This window comes from Lutra lutra, chromosome 15, assembly GCF_902655055.1.
Source record: "Lutra lutra chromosome 15, mLutLut1.2, whole genome shotgun sequence".
NCBI classification, from domain to species: domain Eukaryota; kingdom Metazoa; phylum Chordata; class Mammalia; order Carnivora; family Mustelidae; genus Lutra; species Lutra lutra.
The window spans coordinates 28120262-28126261 of record NC_062292.1 but is presented as its reverse complement, the minus strand read 5'-3'; the positions used below and the strand labels follow the sequence as shown (position 1 = coordinate 28126261).

At 46.1% G+C, this 6000-nt stretch overlaps 1 protein-coding gene across 5 annotated transcripts in view; it reads left to right on the top strand.

Annotated features, from left to right (window-relative positions):
• The first annotated feature begins 544 nt into the window (after positions 1-544).
• Positions 545-6000, top strand: part of RABGAP1L (RAB GTPase activating protein 1 like) — a 763170-nt gene continuing 757714 nt past the window's right edge. For all 5 annotated transcript variants that reach the window (XM_047704248.1, XM_047704250.1, XM_047704251.1 and 2 more), the window contains exon 1: positions 545-751. The gene's annotated coding sequence lies outside the window, so the exon portion shown is untranslated. The remainder of the gene's footprint in view (positions 752-6000) is intronic.

Below are 6000 nucleotides of genomic sequence, written 5' to 3'. Positions count from 1 at the left end.
TCTTCCACAGAACGAACAAGAAAGGGAGACCAGCACGCACTTTCGAAAGAGGCACCTAACAGTAACTGGCGAGAATAGTATTTTTTACGGTGACTCTCTTGGGGATTACTGGGCATTAAGAATAAAAATATGTAAACCGGTTTATGAGCAGGAACACAATCGCCCCAAACTTAGAACCATCTAACAACTCTGACCTCTAGACAGGCCCGTCAGCCCACCCTACCCTGGGCTTGAGGACGCCCCTCAGCGAGCCCGAACTCGCCGGCCCCACGGGCTCGGTTACCCCTCCGGAAGGTTCTGCGGGACGGCGACCGTCTACCGCCCTTTCCCGGGTCTCCACTCTAACAACCCGAGTTCTGCCCGGGCCTCACTCCCCGGTCCCCATCCCCCGCTCTCCCACCCGAACCACCGCCAGGCGGGGACGTGTACGCGCGTGCGCGCCGCCTCCGAGGGCAGAGAAGGCGCCTCCGCCCTCAGGAGCGCGCACGCCGAGCCGAGGGGGCCCGGACGCGCGCGCTCCCGACCCACCTCCTCCTCGGCCCGCCCCCTCCCTCGCCTCTTCCTGCCAGGCGGTCCTCCTCTCCACCCGCCCCCCCACTCTCTACTCCCTCCGCCTTGCTCCCTCCGCCCTCCCAGGGCTCTGGCGGCCGCGGAGTGAACGGGACGGGCCCGACCGCAGAGCGCGGGGCGGCGGGTGAGACGCGGGAGCCCGGCAGAGTTGTTCCGGCCCTGTCCGCGAAGACGTGAGGAGGTGAGGCAAGGGCGGCCTCCGAGGGGCCGGCGGGCGGCCGGGCGGCCAGGAGCCACGGGCCGGGCTGGGGGTGTTGGCGCCGGGGCTGAGCCGGGGGAGGGTCGATTTGGGGGCCGGGCCGAGGACTAGATGCGAGAGCACGGCGGGGAGGAGGGCACTGGGGTTTCGGGACTGTCGGTCGCTTCCTGGACCCCTCGGCTCTGCCTGCTGGTCTCTCTTCCTGGCCCGGGCGGGCGGGCGGAGTCGGGGCGCCCCTCACCTGGGGGCGGGGTGGGGACTTGGGCGCTCGCCCCCGGCTGTGCCCTCCTGACATTGCCGCCGCCTCCGCCGCTGCGCCTTGCTTGCTGCTGGGCTCGCGGTCTCAGCAGCCTTGCGTCCGGGGGGCTTGTGGTTAGGAGATTTTATATATATATATATTTTATTTTATTTTAAAACCCACACTCAGGCTTCCTTTCGTGACCGCGTCTCGCCCTCGCGCTCCCCCTGCCTCCGCCCGGCACTTTGCTCCGCTCTTGCTGTTGATGGTTGTGGTTTTGCAGTTTGGGATGGGCTGCGTCCTGGGCAGATCTCTACCTGTAAGGAATGCCCCGCTTCGGACTTGACTGACTGGCCACGACAGTCCTCTGTCAGGTGTGAGTGCTCAGTGTCCTGATAACTGAGTCAAAGTTTCTGAGACTGGGCTAGTACTTTGCACTGGTCGCCAGCGGTGCAGGGCTGCGCGGTGCGTCAGCATGTGGAAAGGGGCCCCCCGGCCCCGGAAGGTGGTTGGATGGTGGGGAACTGGGCTGACAGGGTTTGTTTCTGATCTCAGGGCAGTGTGTGCAGGTAATTGTGTACTCTCCTTGTACCTCTCAGGATTATCTTAGAGATTTTACCAAAATGTAGGTGGTCACTTGCAGAGTTGAAGGTTTCCTGCAAGTGAGGAGAAACGCCAACCTCATTATACTAATTAATGGTAAGGAGAACTTTTGCTTGCTTGAGAGATTTCAGCGCCGACTGGAAACTGATTTCAAGGCCTGCATTTTTGGTATGGGAAGGTTTAGGGATTTTTAATACATTTAAATTTTCTTCTACTTGGTGGGAGGTAGATAGTTGCTTGTTTGCAGTTCTGAAAGCACAATTTCATGAAAACGCTCTGACTTTTCTTCTAGTAGTGTTTATATTTAGCTTCTGCTGTACTTCTGTAGAATATCCAATACGATGATGTCAAAAACTACAAAAATGAAGTTTGCTTGTGGTCAGATTGGAAGTGGATTTTGTCCGTGGAAAATATTGGTCCACAGGCAGCTAGAGCTGGAAAACTGGCCTGTGATTCATTATCTCAGTAGAGTCCCATAGGAAACTGACAACCAAATTGCAGGGGAGAAAGACCAGGTGAATTTGATCCATTTGTCTTTAAATGCTCACCTGCTTGGTGAGTTAGTTGAGACTGGGAGAGAATCTCAGGGTCTATATTAAATCAGTTCAAAGTGTGCTCTGATAGGATATATTAATAAGTCATCTGGGGAGAAGTGGGTGTAGTTGGGTAGTGCTTATATGTGAACATATTATATAGCCTACACTGTATTTTAGAAAGCTGGAAACAAGGTAGTAGATCCCAGTGGTATTGGGACCCATGGTGAATACACCACACCACCCAGCATGAGAAGGTGTGACAGTACATGTATGAAGTTTGTTTTGTTTTTGGCCTGAGTTATTTGATAGGAACTTTTATTTATTATAGTTTTGATATTCTGTGAGTTTTTGTTCCTTTTTTAATGTTTCATGATTAAGATAATTGTCTTTTCACTCTAGTAGTTTTTGTTTTTGTTTTTTTTAAAGATTTTATTATTTATTTGACAGAGAGAGACAGGGAGAGAAGGAATACAAGCAGGGGAGAGGGAGAGGCAGGCTTCTTGCAGAGCAGGGAGCCCGATGTGGGGCTCGATCCCAGGACTGTGGGATCATGACTGGAGCCTAAGGCAGAGGCTTAATGACTGAGCCATCCAGGCACCCCCTCACTCTAGTAGTTTTTATGCTGTTTTTCTTTGAATGACAGAATTTTATAAGGCATATGAAACTAAAGTTTTCATGTTTACTCACCAGTGTACAATTTGACTTCTAAAAAGTTATAAATTTTTTTTTCTTTGCTTTAACCCAGATTTCAACTTATTCAGTTACTGTACATTTATTTGAACTCAGATGATACAGCATTAAAGCTGAAAGTCCTTTTATCCATGCTTAATGGAGTAGTTAAAAGAAGGAATTTTGTTGTGCCAAGAAAAAATATTATGAGTGGGAGATAGCCAAGCTTCAAGAGATGAACTTTAAAGAGCATAGTAGCTACGTAGCAAAAATTTGTTGCATTGGGGGTGTAGAACTGGGTCTGCATTCCATCCTACCGTTGTCTTGAAGAGGTGTAGGGATGATTATGGCTAGAAAGAGGGTGTTTGGAGAATGGAGTAGATACTTTATAGTATTCTCTGTGACAGAGCTTTTTTTTTGGTTTTGTTTTGTTCTGTCTCACAAGTTGTAATGAGTTGCTACCCCAGGTAGTTCTTGCCTTGTATAAATGGCTCAGCCACTGGGTCTGAGCATGACCAGTAGCACAAGGCTATATGAGCCTCTGGTACTGCAAAGATAGCTCAGGAACTTCTTATGGAGATAGTCTTATGACATTTGGCACCAATAAAGTAGAGGCAGAGAAAGTACAGACTTGAATCTGAGTTATGATAAAACCCACTCATATTTTAGAGGAGAGGTTTAATATTGTGAACATGGAGGAAGACATTGCTTGACTTGACTCGTGGCTTTTCAGAGTGGTAATTAATTTTTAGTTTATGGTTAATGTTTGTATTGGGTATAAGTATGTGAACCTCAGTGGACCCCTAATAAGGAAGACTTAATGGAATTTAGCAGAATTTGTATCTCAGCATTTACTTTTTCATATTTCATTTATTTTCCATATTGCATTCATTTGGTAGCTAGGATGCCAGAATTGTTTGAGTATAGCAGTTTGTTCTCATGCTGACTCCTTTTTATTATCTTTTGGTATTTTTTGGTGTAATTTTTGGGGATTTTCCTTGGAAACGTCTAGGCATATACTTAGTTGGAGTTAGATGTGGGCTACAATTAGTAGTCTATCTGAAATTCTGAGCCTTCTTGTTTTCTAAATAGCTTTAAAAATAGAAAACACAATTTTTTATAAACACTTCTGAAAAATCTGGTTACAGACTGTGTTGTTGTGATAGACATAGAACAGCCAAAAATATATTCAAGAAACGTCTCTCCTTACCCAGTTTAGTAAGCTTAAATAAGAAGTAAGAAAGGTTTTTTTTTTTTTTTCCCCCAGTAAAAGCCTGATTTTCTCAGAATGTCAAGTCTAACAACTGTTGGCTGTGCTGTTTTTTTCCCCTTGCTTATTCTAAATTCAACAAGTACATGTCTCTAGTCCACGGCAGAAACTTAATTCTAGTAGAGAATTCTTAGTAATGGAGATCTTGTTTGGGGATGCAGGCTAATTGCTGGAGAAATTGGCTGGGAAACATCAGATTCAGAAATTGACTTTTTTTTACAGCACTGTTTTTCTCTGTACCCGAGTTCTCGGTGGAGTGGGGCATGGGCTCAAATGTCACGGTTACTTGGATTTATTTTTATTTTATTTTATTTTTTTTAAGAGATTTTATTTATTTGTCAGAGAGAGAGGGAGAGAGAGCAAGCACAGGCAGACAGAATGGCAGGCAGAGGCAGAGGGAGAAGCAGGCTCCTTGCCGAGCAAGGAGCCCTATGCGGGACTCGATCCCAAGACGCTGGGATCATGACCTGAGCCGAAGGCAGCTGCTTAACCAACTGAGCCACCCAGGCGTCCCGGATTTTTTTTTATACTATATATTTCCTCTTCCTCTTCCCTTGTCCTTCCAACTCTTTGCTAAGTGAGCCACTTGCTACTAGTAGGAGTGTGTTATGTCCCTCAGATGTGTGAGGCTGAACAAAGGCTGAGAACCTTGGCCCTTTTCTGATACTTCCTAAACCAAATTTCCACTCCCTGTAAGTTGCCTTCTGGTGATATCAATAAGCATCTCTGTAACTCTTATTTATTTATTTTTTTTTAAGGTTTCTTTTATTTATTTGACACAAAGAGAGATCACAAGTAAGCAAGCAGCAGGCAGAGAGAGAGGGGGGAAGCAGGCTCCCCGCTGAGCAGAGAGCCCGATGCCCCAGGACCCTGAGATCACGGCCTGAGTTGAAGGCAGAGGCTTAACCCACTGAGCCACCCAGGTGCCCCTGTAACTCTTATTTTTGAAGAGCAATAAATTGTGGTGGAAAAGAAATTACATATGTAACCAAGAATAAGATATATTGCATTGTGTAGGACATATGAAAGAGACTAGGAGATTGTTTAGCTGAACATTTATTTAATTGTTTTGACTATGACTTACAGTAAGAAACACATTTTATACCTTGATTCAACCCCTCCTCCCCCCATACTCAAGTGCATGCACACAAAGTTTGGCAAAACAATACTTATCTTTTCAGGACCTTGCTGGAACTGGCTCATCATGTGGCATTGCAGAAGCAGTGTGCTTCCCTTTTCCCACCCAGCTCCATGATCAGTGCCATCATGCTGGTAGCTTGAAGCTGGCCATGGCGTGAGGGTATTTATACCAGGGAAATCAGCAAATGGTATAGTTTAGGGCCTTTTTTCTTCCCTTTGTATAGCCAGTTGTTGAACATTTTCAGCACACTGCTGCCTACAATACACATTGATATTTCTAGTGCACCTGATTTCATTAAAAAAATGCTGAGTTTTGTCCCCCAAATTGATTTTATAGCCAGCTAATGCTAGACAACAGCTTATAATTAAAAAAGGATTTGGTCCACTCTCTTTTCTTTGCAGATGACCATTCTGGAAGGTTGAAGTTGAAGGTGATACAGCTAGTTATTACCAAAGTCGGGTCTCCAGAATTCTAGTGATCTGGAGTTGTTTCTAGTGGACTTTTCTCCTAACTCAAGCCATTCATGTAGCTCAGTTGAGGTGCTTAATACGTGTCAGACATTGTATTAAGCAGTTCGAATAGAGTTGAACAAGGCATAGACTTTGACCCTAGGGCCTTTTATGTTTATGTGGGGATTAAATGTGGAAATAAAGATACTATTTGGCAGAAAGTAAGTGTGGTAAAGAAATAAAGATAAGGCAGTCTGAGGGTTTAGAGAGAGGAGGGAGCAATCTCTTTTAGTTTTAAGGATAAGGGAAGAGCTGACATTTAAGC